The sequence below is a fragment of the Amblyomma mixtum genome, chromosome 5 (genome assembly GCF_055824585.1).
Source record: "Amblyomma mixtum isolate Tamu chromosome 5, ASM5582458v1, whole genome shotgun sequence".
In the NCBI taxonomy this organism is placed as follows: domain Eukaryota; kingdom Metazoa; phylum Arthropoda; class Arachnida; order Ixodida; family Ixodidae; genus Amblyomma; species Amblyomma mixtum.
Genome location: NC_143016.1, coordinates 173,025,682 through 173,046,538, shown reverse-complemented (window position 1 = coordinate 173,046,538; position 20,857 = coordinate 173,025,682).

The following is a 20,857-nucleotide window of genomic DNA, read 5'->3' as shown; positions in this document are numbered from 1 at the left end:
GTCTCGTGTTAGCTTAGATATGAAGAGGGAACGGAGGAAACTGGTGAAGCGAAAGGCTATTAATGAGTTAGCATTAAGAGGGAAGGTACAGGAATTCGGAATGTCGCTGCAAAACAGATTTTCCGCTTTAACTGAAGAAGACGACCGTAGTGTTGAAACAATGAATGATGATCTTACAGCTATTGTTACAGAGTGCGCCGGAGAAGTAGGTGGTAGGATGGTTCGGTTTGGTTTGGTTTATGGGGTTTAACGTCCCAAAGCGACTAAGGCTATGAGAGACGCCGTAGTGGAGGGCTCCGGAAATTTCGACCACCTGGGATTCTTTAACGTGCACTGACATCGCACAGTACACGGGCCTCTGGAATTTCTCCTCCATAAGAAATTCAACCGCCGCGGCCGAGATCGAAACCGCGTCCTTCGGGTCAGCAGCCGAGCACCATAACCACTGAGCCACCGCGGCGGCCGGTAGGATGGTTCGACAGGATACCAGCAAGCTATCTCAGGAGACTAAAGATCTGATTAAGAAACGCCAAAGCATGAGGACGTCTAACTCCACAGACAGGATAGAACTAGCAGAGCTATCGAAGTTAATAAATAAGCGCAAGGTAGCCGACATAAAAAAGTTTAACATGGAGAAAATCGAGTATGCTCTAAGGAACGGAGGTAGCCTAAAATCAGTGAGAAGAAAGCTGGGCATAGGTAAAAACCAGATGTATGCGCTAAAAGGCAAACAGGGCAATGTCATCAGTAATATGGATAACATAATTGAATTAGCCGAAGAGTTCTACACAAATCTATACAGTAGCGAATGTAATCATCAAGTTACTGAGGGAGGCAGTCGAGCACAGCAATGGGACATCCTGCCAGTAACGAAGGAGGAAGTAAAGAAAGCCTTAGGAGCAATGCAAAGAGGGAAAGCAGCTGGTGAGGAGCAGGTAACAGCAGATTTGTTGAAGGACGGAGGAGAGTGTGCTAGAAAAACTAGCCACCCTGAATACGCAATGCCTTGTGACCTCGAGAGTACCAAAAGCTTGGATGAAAGCTAACATTATCTTAATTCATAAGAAAGGACACGTCAAGGACTTGAAGAATTACATACCAATCAGCTTATTGTCCGTTGTCTAAAAGATATTTACTAAGGTAATCGCTAATAGAGTCAGGACAACCTTGGACTTTAGTCAACCAAATGATCAGGCAGGCTTTCGTAAAGGACACTCGACAATATACCACATTCATACTATCAATCAGGTGGTAGAGAAATGCGCAGAATATAACCGACCCCTATATACAGCCTTCAGTGATTACGAGAAAGCATTTGACTCATTGGAAACCTCAGCTGTGACGCAGGCATTGCGGAATCAGGGTGTAGAAGAGTGTTATGTGAAAACATTGGAAGATATTTATAACAATTGCACAACTACTATAGTTCTCCATAAAGTCAGCAATAAAATTCCAATACGAAAAGGTGTCAGACAGGGAGACACGATATCGCCAATGCTCTTCACTGCCCGCTTAAAGGAGGTATTCCGGGGACTGGAATGGGAACAGTTGCGGATAAGAGTTAATGGAGAATACCCGAGTAATTTGCGATTAGCTGATGACATTGCCTTGCTAAGCCACTCAGGACAAGAACTGCAAAGCATGATCAATCAGACAGGGAGAGCAGAACGGTGGGGCTAAGAATTAACATGCAGAAAACCATAGTAATGTTCAACAGCATAGCAAGGGAACAGAAGTTCACAATTGGTAGCGAGGTGCTGGATGTAGTAAGAGAATATGTCTACTTAGGGCAGGTAGTGACCGCAGATCCGGATCATGAGAGGGAAATAACTAGACGAATAAGAATGGGGTGGAGCGCATATGGCAGGTTCTCTCAGATCATGAATGGTAGCTTACCAATATCTCTGAAGAGAAAAGTATACAACAGCTGTATGTTACTGGTACTCACCTATGGGGCAGAAACGTGGAGGCTAACAAAGAGGGTTTAGCTTAAGTTAAGAACAACGTAGCGAGCTATGGAAAGAAAAATGAGAGGTGTAACGTTAAGAGATCGGAAGAGGGTGGAGTGGGTGAGGGAACAAACGCGGGTTAATGACATCTTAGTTGAAATCAAGAGGAAGAAATGGGCTTGGGCAGGACATGTAATGCGAAGGCAAGATAACCGCTGGTCCTTAAGGGTAACGGAGTGGATTCCAAGAGAAAGCAAACGTAGCAGGGGACGGCAGAAAGTTAGGAGGGCTGATGAGATTAAGAAGTTTGCGGGGATACAGTGGCGGCAACTGACAAAGGACAGGGTTAATTGTAGAGACATGGGAGAGGCCTTTGCCCTGCAGTGGGTGTGGTCAGGCTGATGATGATGATGAATGAGAAGGCGTCGTTGAAAACCTGAGCACATTCAGACTCTTTAATTATGACGCCATCGCTGTCGGAAAGCAAAATGTCGGGTTGAAAGCCAGGATTTATGATGCGCCAGAATTTACGACGGTTGTTGGTTAGCAGAGATTACAGGTCATGATTGAAAAAGTGACGTGGAGTGGATTTCAGTAGCGACTGGTAGTACTTGTCGTATTTTTTCTACTTTTCCCACGCGCTTAGAACACCATTTTTCACTGCCTGCCGGCAAAATCGCTTTTTCTTGTTATTCGCACGTCGCAACTTCTGAGTAAACCATGGTGCACTGCTGCTACATCTAATGGTCAAGAGAGGAACGAAGTCTTCGATAAGTTTGTTAAAAGTACTCTTGAATAAATCTCAGTTTTGCTGAACAGTGCGCAATAAACATTGATTAATGAACTTGGCGGAAAAAATTTATAATTCGGAATGTATTTTTTCATAGTTAGCTCTGTTGTAACGTCTGATTTGTTTAACAGTCGTTTTCTTTGCGTTAAAAGAACCAGCAATGCGTCCTGTTATTACGTCATGATCCGAAATGCCATCTAAATGAATACCGGAATGAATTACCGGAAGATAATCAGCTGCAATTCTTAGATATTAGATTGGAGAAGAAGGTGAATCATGTTTGTTCGTCCTTCCTACAGCTGTCGGAAAAGCGTTTGCTAAATTATCAGTCTGGGCATTCGAAAATGGTTAAATGCGGCATAGCAGTGTCTTGTTTAGGATCTGCACTTAATAAATCATGTATTGATACTTTAGGCAGCAGTTTCGTCTTCCCCAAAGATGTGATAGCGCTTGCTAGCAACAAGGTCCCGAAGAAGATAAAGTGGTTTGGTAGACATGAAGCGCAGGAAAATTCCGGTAATGATAGAACGAAGTATGCGGTAATACCCTACATTCATCAGTTATCCCATAGGCTTAAGCAGGTTGGCACTACATATGGGGTTAAAAGGCTCTTTTCGATCCCTAGTAAACTAGGCAAGGTTTGTGCTATTGTTGACAAAAGAGCCCGGGAACAGAAGCAAAAAAAGAGGCAAAAGAAGAAATGCATGCCAGGTGGATCATGAATCACCGTTTGTGCCATGTGCAGAGGGAATGGTATATGACATACCTTCTAAATTCGGCGAGAATTACATTGGGCAAACCTGGAAATGCATAAATACACGCTTACGCCAGCATAAAACCTCTTTGAATGGTGCTCCTTCATCAAATCTGTCCCTTCATTACAGAGATTGTCATCTGAACAAACCCGGTGTGCCCAAGGTGTCTAATAAAAAAGCATGCTTTTAACTGCTTAACAGGGCTAAGATTAAATTTAGACATCAAGACCAGCTGACTAGGGTGTTGTGTGAAGCCTATCACATTCACAAGAACAGCGACACGTGCGTTAGCGCACCATCTGTAAACATACATGAGTGAAATTTTGTATCTAGATTCGTAACTTTCTTTTGCGTGCTTTTTGCGGGAAGCACAGGCGCTTTGGGTTGTCAGTTGTGTGCATATAATCTGTTGTTTTCAAATAAACTTTCATTTGTTAGTAGCCCTTGTCCTTGTCCTTCCTTCTGTCTTTGTTCCTCGTCGCAGTGCTGGTGAAGTTTTCTAACTGAATAATGTCTGAACAAATATCGAGATTATTTGTTAATATTAAGTCTAGAATGTTGGCAGTACTCGATGTGCGACGTGTGGGATTGGTAATGTGTTCCTATAGTGAAAAATCAAGACATGATTGAAGAAACATGTTAGCTTCAGTTTCACTCGCTGTGACGGATTGTGTGAACCAGTTTATTCTAGGGAAGTTAAAGTCTCCAAATATGAGTATAGTACAGTTAGGGAAACGCGTACATATTTCACACAGAATTCGATCAAATTCATAAGAAAAGCCATTAATTATGTTATGAGGACGATAAAAAACACCAATAATTATATCAGTAGAAAAACACTTAAAAGAAACTCATGTACACTCAAGAAAAGAACTAATCATGAGAGGCACATGTTGCCAAATCATCCCTTATCGCCAAGAGTACACCACCTCCTCTCCGGTACGGTCGGTCGCAACGAATGATGATAAAATGTGTCTGGCTGACAAAAATCGAACAATCAGGACTAACATCACTAAGCCATGTTTCGGTTAGCGCTAATAAAGATGCGCTAACCATAGAAGAACCGCTTGCAGCTATGTGCTACCTATGTATTTTGTAGCGATAGCTACACTATGCCAGTTGCCTCGCGAGGTCAGCGTGGCTGCGCGCTGAGCCGTGGCACCACCGCAACTCCGCCTGTGTGCGCATGTGCGAAGAGACGTCATAGCGTACAGCTGGAGTGCGCGCCGGGCACCTCGCCCCTGCGCCGACGGCGGTGTAGACGCTTCCCGGCATGCGCGAAGTGACGTCAAATCACGCATCTAGTGCGCGCCGCGCGCCTACGTTATGCTAGCATGTCCAGCCTTCAGTGTGGTGGTGCCGTGGCCACCGTGGCTGGTCACGTTGAGCGGAGCAGCTGCCAGTGGCGCGGCGCGCCGGTGAAACCGAGTGGGGGTGGAGTGGAGAGGGGGGAGTGAGTGAATCCACCTCCAGGGAAGAAGAAGATGAAGAAGGAACGCCCTTCGAAACGGAGCGGTGAAAGACTGGTTTTGCAATTCGACTGAGCGAGTTCCACTCGACCAGCTGTAGCTATCACGTCGCTCCAGGTTTAACCACAGATAAACCACAGCCATTTTTTTTTGCTCAAGGAATGAGGGACGCCGTAGTGCAGGGCTCTGGATAGTTTAGACCACAGGGGTTTCTTTAAGGTGCACAGACATCGCACAGTACATGGACCTCTAACATTTCGTCTCCATCGAAATTCCACCGTCATGGCCGGTATCGAACCCGCACCTCGAGCACGATAACCACTGAGGCACCGTAGCGGGTTACCCCTCTGTGAAGTGGCTTAACAGCACAGTACTTTCTAATGCGCTCACCACAGTGTGGCTAAGCAGTTGATCACATGCATTGAAGTAGTCGCAAAGTACACGCAATACACAGATTCTTATTTCAGCCTTGTCGCTATTCGCTCGCCGAGAATATGCCTAAGACAGGGGGTCGACATCACTGCTGTGTGCTATATGCACGTGTAACACCAAAAAAGGGAGCCCTACAAACGAATTTTATATAAGACTAACGGGCAGATATCATGCACTGCACGGAAATATGCTATGTGCAGGGAGGGCCAGACTGGTGCTGCATCGCAACAAGACATCACAACTGATGTCTGAACGAGAGTGATGTTTGCGATGTCGAGCTTATGATTGGGTGTGTTTCCTCGTGCGGTCTTGGGAGCCCCGCTTGCCCACTCGCGGGGCAGTTCCTGTCTCTCCCGTGCCGTCGCAGCAGTGGTGAAACACTGCGTGACGAAGCAGCGAGGCATTACAGCAGATGGCGTAGCGTCGCGGATATTCCTGACGTTGGTCCGCTTCTATTTTCTTCTTTGACACTTTGATGTTGTTAATGGTTGTGGTGTTTGGCTACTAGTCGCAAGGACGTCCGAGAGAAATCGGGCAGGGACGACCGCATTTAGATAGAGGCGAAAGGCAAAAAGGCCAGTACAGGCTCTGCTACGTTAGTGCACCGTGAGGCAGTTTTTATCGTAACGCGAGAGTTCTGAGGCCCCGTTACCAAGAAAATCAGGCGTCGGCGTTGCCGGCGCTGAGAGCGAAAACTCACGAGCATGGCTTTGGCAGGTGGTGCCCACAGAGCAATCTATAGGAGGCACGTGGGCCGCAAGGTCACGTGACCTTGCACCGAGTCATCGCAACCTGCCCATCGGATAGTGAGTAAGCTGCTCACCGTGGAATTTAAATTAATGACGGGTCGCTCGGGAAGAGCAAACCTGGGCGGCACAAGGCCCACTGCTGGGAGCGCCTGCCATCGCAGTCCAGTGGCGCATCGCTTAACCGCTGCACCACTGCGCGAAGAGGGGTATGAGGACTTCCAGGCATCTATGAATGTATATAAACGGATCGACCTTATGTATATAAGGGATTAACCTATTACGCTATCGCGTCATAGCTTTAAGGCGGAACTTGTGTCCTTGATTTTTTTTTTTCGTTGAGATGCCGCGGTCTAAGGGGCTGCAAACATTGCGAATTGCGTGGTTTACAAAGACCCGGAACGACAGATAAGCTATGATCGATGGTCGCTGTGAAGGAGGGCTCGGTTATTTACAAATTACATTGTACAATGCACTGCCGTTTATGTGTTCTGCCTCGATCAATCGAAATACTGGGCCGCGGCCGAGATCACCAGCCGAACGTGAAAACCACGCAGCCGGTCCGGTGGGTCGCCATAAATATTACGCGAAAGTTATGTGATAAAGGAACTTTACACGACAATAATACAGGGAGTTTCATCTAAGAACTTGAGCAACTTTAAAATATACGTTTTTGAGTTAGAAGAGCACTTTTTTCAGCATACCAGTGCGAACAGTCCAGCGCATCAGAATACATCTGAAACGTGCTAACTAGTAGGTTTGGTAACTAAAATCGGCTTTTAGCGTTTTAGCAATTACTGCTAATCTCCTTATTTATTACGCGTGTAGGCCACCGTAGGTAACATTCCTATCAGTTTTTAAAATTTCTAAAGGGGACTCGGGGTTGCATTCCCGCCTATAATCAGTTTTCAGTGCGCGCCCTCTGTCCCTGTGATATAGTGGTCGCTGGACACTTAGAAAACTCATTTCCTTGCCGCTCTTTTTCCTTTTTTCCCCTTTGTTCCCCTCCCCAAGTCTAGGGTAGCCAACTGGGCATCGCCTGGTTAACCTCCCTGCCTTTCCGTCCTTTTCTGTCTCTCTCTCTCTAAAATGCAGTTACTCTCGGCGCCGTGGCCCACCAAATTTCGGCTATTTCACCGAGAGGCTTGTACTGGAGGGGTTGCTTTGCTGCGCGTGTATTTTGGTCCGATGTAGCGTAAATTTGTTCGGCCACAGCGCCGAGGGAAACTGCACTTTCGAAATTCTAAAAACGTGGTGCGGATATTACGCAAAGCCGAAAGTTGGTCAAGTTGGATAACGTTCATGGTGTAACACTAGCGCGAAAAACCACAGTTACGAGTCTGCGCTTGTCTGCGTCGTTTCATTTCCGTTCCTCGCGTTCCATTTGCTCTATTGTTACATCATGAATATTACTTATGGATCGCTACATGCCTCTCAATGAATAAGGATAGACAGTAATAGAGGTTCCTACTCAGTATTAGTTATCTATCCTTCTAGCTAGCACCTCCTAGCTCTAGTCTGATGCGATACACCGCACACAATGTTGTGCCGAAAACAGCGCACTTCTAACTGAAAAACCTTTTAAAAATTGCAGAACATCTGAAGTGAAACACCCGTTACAAGAAAGTTAGCGCATGTGTGTAGCACAAAAATTCGATGTCTCACCACGGATAACACCTTAAAAAACAATATAATCTTAAGCTTCTATTAGTCTGGTGTGCTTGAAGTCTCCGCAATCGCTCTTTGCGGACGACGTTCGTGTCTGCTGCCTCGATTGGGCGGCAACATTTTTCGATAATTGCTTAGCTCCCGCCAGCCGTTGTGTGGCGTGGGCCGGCTGCTTCACTTGATAGTAAAATGTGTGCTTGGCTCTAGCGGAGGGCATTACGAACGTTGACTCACGCAGGATATCGTGTGATCCCGAATTGAGCTGACAGCTTCTACAAATCCGAACCGTCAAGCCTTACCACTAGTTTTGGCGATGCGCAATGGCTAGATTCAGCAGATGATGGCTTTGTATTTAACCCTTATACCGCTTCGGAGCGCTGCAAATAAAGCAGCAACCCTTGATGCCACGTTGGCCTACGCGGCTAGTTGCAAACTTTCGCATGTTTAGCGATTGAGGTGTGAGCTAATGTTATTCGCAACAGGTGCGCTCGGTAACCGGAAACAGCCGTGTAAACCGGCTGACGCGCATGGAGTCATTGTTCGGCAAATGCTCGACGTAAATGTGGTGTGCAACGTAAATTAGGACGTAAAAGACCCACTTTCGGCAGTGGCGCAACATCGTACCACTGGTGCGAAAAGAAGTTCCGAAACTGCCGAAAGTGGAGGGCTGTCATACAGAAGGAAATGAATAATTAGGCGTCGTTTAGTAAGTTCGCGCGACGCCCGTGATTTACTAATGAGCTGTAATTGATAAAGTTGCATTGGCAGCAGTGTATATTTGGCTAATAGCCCAAAGACAAAGCATTAGGTGCAACCATTTCGATGCGAGGAGAGCATTACGTGAACTTACACGGAAGGGGCGTACCTAGCTTTTTACGTGCATATATACACATGGTTCTAGATATTGTTTTTCAGCTCAGATAGGGACATATAGGGTAATGCACAGATATGACCATATATATAATCTGTATTTACATTTACTGCGATATCTGATTTAATTTCCAGATACAGATATATAGGGAATCGGGTAGATCAGGCCGTATACGCTTCATATTTGCGTTTACTACCACAGATGACCTAAATCCAGATGCGAATATATAGGGAATTGGGTACATATGGATATACGAGGCTGGATATATAGGTTATATGCCCAAATATACCCAATTCTCTATCTTTATAAAGATTTTTTAATAACGTCTTATTGGTCATTTTCGCACTGCAGCGATCATAAAACACTGCAGGCATGTGAACATGCCCCAGAATTATCTTGTCATTCACTTCAAGCAATAATATCACACTATACTGCGATCGATAGAATGCATTTCTTAACGCAAGCTAGTCTGCCACTGCGGAAAATCACATAAGCGGTTGTTGGCCATGATTAGAATTCAAGCTGCTGTTATGTGTTAATGAACAGGACAGAACAAATATCACGACGCTTAACCTACCCTTAACAGTACAATGCGAGACCCCTCCCGCGCAAAAACTCTTTCACGGATTTATGTAATGCGGGGTGTCCTCATACGACTACTGTCGCAGCGCTGCAGCGGTTAAGCAATGTGCCACTGCCCCACCAGGTGGCTGTTTCGAACAGCCACTGGAATCGCTTGCGTGGTGGGTTGCTCTTCCGGATCTGCCGTAAGGATCATATGTACATACTCTTTGGGAGTCTGTTTTTCTATCGGGCAATCAGCTAATGTGCCGTGCAAAGGTTGTCACCTGCTCGCTGTGAGCAGTCTGCTTTTTGTGAAGCAGATGGAAGGACGCCGGCTTCCCTCGTGAACGCCAGCTCTGATTAAAACAACCTTACAGAAATAGGTTCAAAAACTATATTCACTAAAGTTTACTGTTGAAAGTAAGTTACGACTACAAAGAAAAGGTGTGTTTTTTCTTCAAAACATGCATCCTCAGCAGATGTCAAGTTGAATCAAACCAACCAGACTTCTTGATAAAAAAAAAAGCTTCAATGATCGTAGCTTATAAACTGCGTCGTACTGTAGATGAGTCGTATTGTAGATTTCTGGCAATGGACAGTAAGATTGCCACTAATACTACCTTTTACTAGATTTAGATAATGTAGCGCTCTTTCATTCAAACATAGTCCTGTTTAGCCAATCTACACTTTTTTACAACCCAGGGGAATACTTCAAACTTTTTTCTGCAGAAAACTGCCAGCTGAAATACTGTCAGCAGGGAAAGCAGACATGCGTATCCGCTTGGCCTGATTTGACACTATCGTTTAATATATGTTGGCGATTGTTATTTTTTTCCAAGGCGGCTTAGATGCAATTCATAGCAACCACATGTTTCTCTTTATTTTAGAATATGAGCTGTTATAAGGGAGAAGGGTATTTTGTGACCAAGGGTTATAATACTACAGCTGTGGTTGTCAACGAAAGAAATTGTCCCTTCTAAAAGTATCAGTTGTTTACGCATGGAAATTCGTACGTGAATTTTAAGCCTCCTGCAGCGACCTTAACAGCCGTGATAACGTCGGGAACAGCGACGTCAAAGAGGAAATATGCCCGTTGTGTAGAGCCAGCAATTTTCGATCAATATCAATACAACGTTAACGCTTTTTCTGGAACATGCAAGTAGTAAAAAATTTGCCCGATGATAAGAAAGAAGACTGCGATGCGCAATACGGAGCACGTCACGAAGATCACAAATATCTGTCACAAAGGTTTTTCAGCATTCCCATTGCTTGTAACAAAGTCTAGATTGCCCAAACAGGCTGATGTTTGAATGAAAGCTCTACTAAACTTCAATCGAGTGAAGGGTGGTATTAACGGCTTGCTAGAAATGCAGATGTCAACAAATGTGCAGTGAGATGCAGTTTCCAAGCTGCGCCAATGACAAGCTTCAGCGCGAAATCATTAAAGCTTTCTTTATCAAGAAGGCTGATAACTACGGCAGCACGCGTTCACTATCGTAGCTTGAAAATGAAATGGCTTTTTTTTCGAGACATGCAATTAGATTCTACGTCAAGAGAAGGTAGTTAAGCGTAAAATCTTTTCAAATAAAATCAGTTCACAGTGACAACATTTACATACAAGGGATGTCATTGCGAAATCTTTAAAAGGCATGCCGATAACCACAGGAAGCCTGGTAAACTCCCGCGGACATCCCTAGCATGTTTCGGCCGCGCTTTCTGTGTTCAATGGAGGTCGGTAAGAAGTCCCCGAGGATTTTATAGCCATTAACAAGAGCATATTAGACATATTAGTCAAAAAATTTAAATTGCCCTCTGTATTTTTGCAGGCCCAATAGGCAAAAACTTCCTCTGCCCACGTGAAAAATAATTCCAGAATCATTTGCATTTTCTGTTGTTTAGACCTGAAGCCTTCAACTGATTAAAATAGTGTTGGTGCCTGGCCCGCTACTGACAGTTTTAGGGGTAAAATCTGCATATCATTAGGCGCTCTCACGTCGTACATGTTGAAAAAGAAGCATATGTTAAACACAGATCTGGCTATAGAAATGCTACAAGCAGAAGCCATGCAGCACCAACATATTGAGCATGTATCCACAGAATGAAGAATTTCCTCGAGATTATATGCTCCAGATCCCAAGATTCATGTTAATCTGATTACACAAACAAGAAATGGAAAAGAGCGGACTACGTTGAAGGTATCTTCTATCAGAAAAAAAAAACTGAAAGGTCCAGGCTGCTATCTTAGTAGATAACTATGCAAGCATAATGGGTCGTGATTAAAGCAAATGTCTGATATCACCCGAACGGGATATCCACCGGATAACACAACAGGACATCTCTAACAAGAGCTTATTACCGACATCCCTCACAAGTATTAAAACGCGTTTGGATATTTGGCTCCGATTCTAATATCCACGGGATGTGGTGTTTTTACTAAGTTGAAAGTGCAGTACCATTGCGTTGTGTTTGCTCCGGCTCTTTTGCCTCCGCAACGCGCGTGCAGCAGCGCGAGATGGAATGTTGCTGACAGTCGGAAACTTTAACGCGCCCCATGCAGAATGGGGCTACCCAAGTAGCAGTAGAAAGGTAACTGAAATCTGGGAGACTGCTTAGCCGCAAGGGCACACCTCACTCATCGACCCTGAAAAACCTACGCGGATTGGTAACAGTGTAACCAAAGGACACGTGCCCCGATATTGCCTTTGCAAAAAATATCGCCGATGTTACATGGGAGAATATCAACATCACCACAGGAAGCGACCACTATCTGCTGTGTACCACTTTCCAAGCGACGCATTGCAGAATGCGTCACCGGGGAGTGAAGCACACGAATTGGGACGCCATCAGGTACGTCCGCTCGCAAAGACCGACGGAGGGGGTAGTAGATTTACGACAGTCGACGGAGCGTCTGCTTCAAGATGCCGCCGACACCTCGAAAACTGACGCAGGAAGAAAACGGTCGCATTCCGGATGCTAAGCTAGTACACACGATGGAAGCACAACGCAGTATACACGCTCGATGGCGTAAAATTAAGCATAACCGGCGCTTAAAAACTCGACAAGCCCGATTTGAAAAGGATATCGGGGCACACATGTGGGAGCTTGGCCGAAAGCAGTGGCATCAGACATGCGACTGCCATAATGAGCAACTGGGCAATAAGAACACATGGTTTCTGCTCAAGCATCTACTCGATGCTACGAAAACTAAGATCGACACTGAAAAGACCCTACAGAGGATCGCGCAAGCTTTCCAGGGCAGCCATGAAGAGCTCATGATCACATTAAAAAAATCAGCACGTAAACACTACCCAGGATATACCCAAGCCAGATGGGTATCCAGCGTCGGATAATGCTCACATCGATAGGGTTTTTACCGTATCGGAGGTCAGAACTGCTCTTAATAAAATTAACACCACCACAGCAGCCGGGGAGGATCGCATCACCAATAAGATGTTCCGCAACTTAGAGGGCAAATCAGTAGTGGACCTTACGGACCTCTTCAACAGATATTGGACAGAAGGCAGCAACCCCGACGAATGGAAGCACCCTTAAATCATTTTCATTCATAAACCGGGTAAAAGACTCGGGATTGGGAGCCTCCGTCCGATTCGCTAACAACATGTCAAAGAAAGATAATGGGGCATATTGTCTTAAACAGGCTCCAAATGCACGCAGGCGCAGAAGACAAGTTTCCCCCGTTCGTGATTGGGTTTCGAGCAGGCCTGTGGACTGAAGACATCACGTGGCAGCTACAACAAGACATTCTACATCTAAATCACATAAGAGCAACGCGTATCATCCTGGGGCTCGATGTGGGTAAGGCCTTTGAGAATGTGTCGCACGCGTCCATCGTCTCTTGCCTGTCACTGATGAGCGTAGGCAAACGGACATACGATTATATCGCCACCTTTCTGAACCAGCGCACGGCTACGCTGCACATCGGGGACAAAAGTAGCAACAAAATTACACTCGCACCAGAGGAACCCCGCAGGGCGCTGCACTTTCCCCGTTTCTCATAAACCTTACAATGAGTGGCATCCCACGTCTGCTAGATGGTATCCCACATAAACATCATTCTATATGCGCCGGCCTCACCATATGAACCAACTCCTGATCCGATGGAGAGATTGCAGAGTCATTACACCGAGCTATCTACACGGTACACTCTTTCGTGCTGGGGAACGGCCTTGCGTGTTCACCGGCTAAATCCGAACACTTCGTTAGCAGGAAAAAACTAGCCTCACCGGCAGCACCCGACCCTCGGGAACCTATCGAGTTGCACATTGACAACCATCCAATACCCCCGGTAGCCACGATCGGGGTTCTTGGCATGTGTATTAAGAAGAATGCTCTCAACACGGAAGGGATCCACCCTCTACGCGTAACGGCGCACCAGATACGCGGGCTGGTGAGGCGCATTGCCGTCCGTCACAGGGGCATGAGAAAAGCCAACTTGTGCCGGATCATGCAATCATTCATAATAAGTCGAATCACGTACGCCTGACCTTACTAGCACCTGCGTTACAGGGACGAATACGCTCATAATAGCATCATTATAACGGCATACATCGCGGCCCTTGGCCTGCCGGCATGCGCCAACTCAGATCAAGTGCTGCAGTTGGGAAATATTTTCACACGCTCGCTCCATAAGCTCGAGAAGCTCCATAAGATGGCACAAATGACCCGCATTTCGCGCACTGCTGCGGAATACGTAGTTCACGACAAACTCCACATCTACCCTGCTTAGGAGGTATGTGCAACATCACATTTATCTGTCGACATTACCAAAAAACTAGTTGTTAAAGCAGTAGCGAAGAACATGGTGCCAGACAAACACGACGCCCGCAGGAAAGCAGGGGCGCAGGCCCTTGTGAAACAGTACGAGAACGAACCACAAGCTGAACATACGTGGCATGTATGGCCACTCCAAAGCCCGGCCTCGTGATCGCCACAACCTTTCACGCTTGCTCTATACGCGAGACAGGAAGTAGCTGTCGCACTGGCCATCGCGGATCCCGGCACCAAAACGATGCTAAGCGGCTCTAAGGGCGCCTTTTAAAATTTCGCCAAAAACAATTAAGCGCGCTCGCAATGCGAATTCTGTGCAACCGGACTCTAAATCACGACATCAATCTCGTATGGGTTGCGGCTCACGCGGTTAACTCCGGAAAAGAGACAGTCGACTGTCTAGCCCAAGGTTTAACCAACCGGAGGAAGGGATACATCTCGGGAACGGACGCCCCCGCCGAGGCGCCTTGTTCGTACGCGGAGGTTACAGACTCTTATCGCGAGCAAGGATGCACGTACCCCGCCCCTCACCCTGACCTGGACAGGGCGCAAGCCCCGACATTCAGACGCCTAAAAAAAGTAATTCTTAGCCCCTACCGATTATGTCTAATCACTAACGGTGAATATGATCCTGTATGTACGCACTGCGGTGACGGGATGCACACTACCCAAGACCATATTTTATGAAAATTCGCTAGCAAACCCCATCCGACGACACTTTTGCCAGCTCCCTCAGCAGACGAATGGGGGCAGGTTCTCGGTCAGTTCAAGAAAAACAACCCCACTAGCCCTCATCACGCAAGGTCAAGAGGTCGCCCCCGACTGGAGGCCAACCTGTACTGGCTCCAGCAGCAACTAATCCCTTCCCTTTTGTGGCAGTAAAGTTGTAACCCCCCCACGTTTGCGCTTCATTTGTGCTGCGAATTTTTCTATACTAATTTAGGTGATGAAGATGCAGAAAATCTGAAAGGGCCAAGTTTTCCCACAGAAAGATTGCATCCCTCCTACTTCAGCTTGCCACTCGCTCTAAGAAGTCATCTTTCACGCGCAGGGGCTCACTGAGCCTGCGTGAAGCCGGCTTAAAGTCATCTCTACCGACAACTGAAAATTCGAGGCAGCTACGGCAAACACGACAGTAACTTTGCGCAAGATTGATTTCCGCGGTCCAATTTTCGAGGTCGTGAGTTCAAACCGCAAAAGCTATACGTACAGTCAACCACAGACCTAACACGAATTACGGAACGCGTGGTCCGGACTGCCGTCGGCGCCCCGAAGAGTTAGTCATCGGTGCGGGATAATGCTCTCTGTATGTTCGCGGTGGCTGACGTCAGCTGGTGCGCAGCTCGCTTTGACTGCTTTTTCGATTCTGCCTGATCGCCGCGAGGACAGCGCGTTCGTCACGGGGGCGTTTCTGCCGTTTTTGCTCGCCGACACGGCCTCCACGACCCGCAACGCTCTTTGCAGTTTGCTCTTCGCCGGTACCAAAAATTGCGCGCTATGCTGCCGCGCTTCCCACCAGCTATCGTCAGCCACAGTAAACTTACCGACAGTATTATCTCGCACCAGATTACTATCACTCCTAGCCGCTGACTTCAGACCAGGCCATGCGTTCCGTCATTCGCGTTAAGTCTGTGGGCGGCTCTACCACGCGACCAATACGCCCGCGGCTTTTCGAATCTGAGCCGGAGTGCGACATCCGACTGCACGACGGCGCACGCTCCCTCGAGCTGCTTACGACTGCAGTCGTAAACAGCACACGCAAGTCAACACTAACACAATGAAATCTGGGGTTCTTATAGGGTGTCTTACACGCTGAGAAATACAGTATTTCTACGGAGAGGACTTTGAACCCCGAAAAATGAGAAAGCGGTTTAGTAACGGTCAGGACACGAGCCATTAATACGAGGCGTGAACCTTACTTGATTAGCCGCGTGCTTAGGAAATAAAATACAGCTTATACCGCTGGTAATGACTGCCCCAAAGGTGATTGAAGCGCAGGAACAGTAATTTTGTAGTGAAATGGCAGTTCCACGCGCGTTCAGTTTGTTTACAACGAGGTAGCCGTCAACAAAGTTGTGGGTGCAAACGTACTTGATCTCGAAGTTGTGGGAGAACAGCTACTTTTGTCTTCAGAACACTGCATAAGAATGAAATAGTGTATTGGACAGAACCATCGGCTTACCACATCTGGACTTGAGCTGAGCGTCCTCCTCGCGAAGCTCCTCTTCGTGCCCGCGCTGCGCGAACACCGACTTTGTACTGGCTTGACGAGGGGATGGCGATTGGAGCGGGACGCTGGGCGGACGATGTCTCATGAATGAGTAACGCGCGAAATGGTTGAGGGACGTTATTGCAGTGAACGCAAGTAATCACGGGAAAATTGTCTGCCAGCTACTTCCGGTTCCAATTTTCGCCCACTCACTACAGTCGCCGCGCGTGACAGCATCGTTTATTCACTCATTTATTTGTGCTGTGACATGGTTCATTGTACAGCATCGTAAGATCAGCGCGTGCGGAGTATGTGCGTGTCCTGAACGCCCACCTATCTCTGGCCTTCCTCCCGGCTCCTCTAGTGCGCTGGTGGCTCAAGTAGACACGGGAAGAGAGACGGGGGTCTGCCTCTCTTGTAAAAGTCATGCGCAGTGCTTCTTGTCAGCGTTTCAGTGAGCCATCTGTTTTTGCTCCCTTGAGTGCGCTCATAATTGCCGCCGGGCGTGACGTGTGCACCCGGACCACCCGCTCCACTGGCATGCTCCCCGGACACGTCACAATGACGCTGGCAGTTGCCGAGTACGGATGTTTGAAAGCATTCCCGATGCGACATCCCCATTTCGCGCGAGTCAGTGTGAGCGTTCGAGCACTTCCCGCACGATTTGTCGATATCGGAAGCTGCAAAGAGGAGACGCAACCTGATCAACATCACCGCTTTGAGCGGGAGCGATTGTGGGTTGCAAAGCCACGACAGAACACGCTTATCTTTCGGGATTGTCGCTTTCTGCGTTCAGGACACGCACATATGCAGCGCGCGCTGATCTTACGATGATGTACAGTGAACCATGTCACAGCACAAATAAATGAGTGAATAAACGATGCCATCACGCGCGGCGACTGTAGTGAGTGGACGAAAATTGGAACCGGAAGTAGCTGGCAGACTATTTTCCCGTGATTACTTGCGTTCACTTCAATAACGCCCCTCAAGCATTTTGCGCGTTACTCATCCATGAGACATCGTCCGCCCAGCGTTAGTGCCAGCACGCACTAACGGTAACAGAGCTCACCCGCGAACAACTCCAGAAAACGAGACGGGCGCGCTTGCGCCAGCTGACCTCAGCTGCACTTCCTGCAGATATATCAGGGACTTCGGCTGGTTGCGAGGCTGGCGGGTCCTGCCCACAAGAGACGGCCTTGCGGCGTGGGGCGTGGCTCCCTCTGTCCGATGCCCGCAATGCGGTCTCTTAGAAACATTGCGGCACGCAATGTTCGACTGTGTAGTGGCGCGCACCTTTTGGATAATAGTGTCAAGGATGTTTGCAACCCGCCTGGAAGCGCGCACTAGTTCACGCGAACTGTTTGCAAATATGCTCTTGTGTGTCGGCATGTTCGTTTTGTGGCGGCAGCGCGGGGTGGCTTCGTTAAATGGCCGTCCGCAAAGAGCGATGTTTCCGATTTTGCAGCGCCTCCGCATGCGCCTCTTTGAGCAAGCATGCGTGGACGCACTGTCAATGAGCGAGGCTGAGTTTTTCCGCAAGTGGTCGACGTACGTAGTACTTCATTGCCCTGCGCGGGCGTCGAGTGTCGGCCTCATTACTGCCCTACTGACGTGCTCAGTGCAGTGGCACTGCGCATGTGCTTTAATGATCAGACCTTTGAGTTCAACAGTTGAGTTTTGTATTTCTGTTGCTTTCGAAAAAAATAAACTTCTCTTTCGACGCCCAGCATCCCGCTCCAGTCGCATCCGCTCGTTAAGCCAGTACAAAGTCGGTGTTTGCGTAGCGCGGGCACGACGACTGCTGAGGAGCTTCGCGAGGAGGACGCTCAGCTGAAGTCCAGATGTGGTAAGCCGATGTTTCTGGCCCATAGGCTATTTCATTCTTATGCAGCGTTCGAAAAATAAAAGCAGCTGTTCTCCCGCCGCTTCGAGAAAAAGTACGTCTTCACCCACAACCTTGTTGACGGCTACTCCGTTGTAAACCAACTGAGCGCTCGCGGAACTGTGTTTTCACTACAAAATTACGGTTCCTGCGCTTCATTTACCTTTGGGGCAGTCATTACCAGCGTTATATGCTGTATTTTATTTTTTAAGCACGCGGCTAATCAAGTGAGGTTCACGCCTCATAGTAATGGTTCGTGTCCTGACCGTTACTAAACCGCTTTCTCATTTTTCGGGGTTCAAAGTCCTCTCCGTAGAGGTACCGTATTTATTCAGCGTGTAAGCCTCCCTATGAAGCACGGTCTTCATTTTGTTAGTGTTGACTTCCGTGTGCTGTTTATGACTGCAGGCGTAAGCAGCTCGAGGGAGCGCGCGCGCAGTCGTGTATTCGGATCTCGCTCTGCGGCTCAGATTTGAAAAGCTGCGGGCGCATTAGTCGCGCGGTAGAGCCGCCCACAGATTTAATGCCAATGACGGAACGCATGGCCTGGTCTGATGTCAGCGGCAAGAGGTGATAATAATCGGTTGAGAGATAATGCTGTCGGTATGTTTACGGTGGCGGACGATAGCTGGTGCGAACCGCGGCAGCATAGCGCGAAATATTTGGAACGGCGGAAAGAAAACTGCAAAGAGCGTTGCGGGGCCGTGGAGGCCGCGTCGGCGATCAAAAACCGCAGAAACGCCCCCCGTGACGAATGCGCTGTCTACGCGGCGATCAGGCAGAATTGAAAAAGCAGTCAAAGCGAGCTGCGCACCAGCTGTCGTCAGCCACCGTAAACATACAGGGAGCATTATCCCGCACCGATGACTATCTCTTCGGGGCGCTGACGGCAGTCCGGGCCACGCATTCCGTTATTCGTGTTCAGTCTGTGGGTGACTGTACGCATTACTTTTCCTTTTGGAACTCACGATGTCGTCCTATCAGACCGCGGCAATGAATATTGCGCAAAGTTACTGTCGTGTTTGCCGTAGCTAGCTTGAATTTTCATTTCTCTGTAGAGATGACTTTAAGCCACCTTCACACAGGCTCAGTGAGCCCCTGCGCGTGAAAGACGACTTCTTAGAGCGAGTGGCAAGCTGAATTGGGAGGGACGCAATGACGGGTTAATTCCCGACGCCCGGGGCCATCTTTCTGTGGCCCTTTCGCATTTTCTGCACCTTTATCTCCTAGAATTAGTGTGGAAAATTTTGCAGCACAAATGAAGCGAAAACATGGTGGTGGTGGTTACTACTTTCATCATCATCATCATCAGCCTGACTACACCCACTGCAGGGCAAAGGCTTCTACCATGTCTCTCCAATTAACCCTGTCCTTTGTCAGTTGCCGCCACTGTATCCCCGCAAACTTAATCTCATCCGCCCACCCAGCTTTCTGCCGTCCCCTGCTACGTTTGCTTTCTCTTGGAACCTACTCCGTTACCCTTAAGGACCAGCGGTTATCTTGCCTTCGCATTACATGCCCTGCCCAAGCCCATTTCTTCCTCTTGATTTCAACTAAGATATCATTAACCCGCGTTTGTTCCCTCAACCACTCCGCTCGCTTTCGATCTCTTAACGTTACACCTATCATTTTTCTATCCATAGCTCGCTGCGTTGTTCTTAACTTAAGCTGAACCCTTTTTGTTAGCCTCCACGTTTCTGCCCCATAGGTGAATACCGGTAGGATACAGCTGTTGTATACTTTTCTCTTCAGGGATATTGGTAAGCTACCATTGATGATCTGAGAGAACCTGGCAAATGCGCTCCACCCCATTCTTATTCTTCTAGTTATTTCCCTCTCATGATGCGGATCTTCGGTCACTATCTGCCCTAAGTAGGCATACTCTCTTACTACTTCCAGCACCTCGCTACCAATGGCGAACTGCTGTTCTGTTGCTAGGCTGTTGAACATTACTTTGGTTTTCTGCATGTTAATTCTTAGCCCCACCGTTCTGCTCTGCCTGTCTAACTGATTGATCATGGTTTGCAGTTCTTGTCCTGAGTGGCTTAGCAAAGCAATGTCATTAGTGAATTGCAAATTACTGAGGTATTCTCCATTAACTCTTATCCCCAACTGTTCCCATTCCAGTCCCTGGAATACCTCCTGTAAGAAGGCAGTGAAGAGCATTGGCGAGATCGTGTCTCCCTGCCTGACACCTTTCCGTATTGGAATTTTATTGCTGACTTTATGGAGAACTATAGTAGCTGTGCAATCGTTATAAATATCTTCCAATATTTTCACATAGCACTCTTCTACACCCTGATTCCGCAATGCCTGCATGACAGCCGAGGTTTCCCCTCAGTCAAATGCTTTCTCGTAATCGATGAAGGCTATATATAGGGGTTGGTTATATTCTGCGCATTTCTCTATCACCTGATTGATAGTGTGAATGTGATCTATTGTCGAGTATCCTCTACGAAAGCCTGCCTGATCATTGGGTTGACTAAAGTCCAAGGTTGTCCTGACTCTATTAGCGATTACCTTAGTAAATACCTTGTAGGTTACTACTTTACTGCCACAAAAAGGGGAAGGGATTAGTTGGTGCTGGGGAGAGTACACTTCGGCCTCCAGTCGGGGGCGACCTCTTGACCTCGCTTGATAAGGGCTTGTGGGGTTGTGTTTCTCGACGTGGTCAATAGCCGGCCCCAGTTCACTGCTGAGGGAGCTGGCAAAAGTGTCGTCGGAGGGGGTTTCC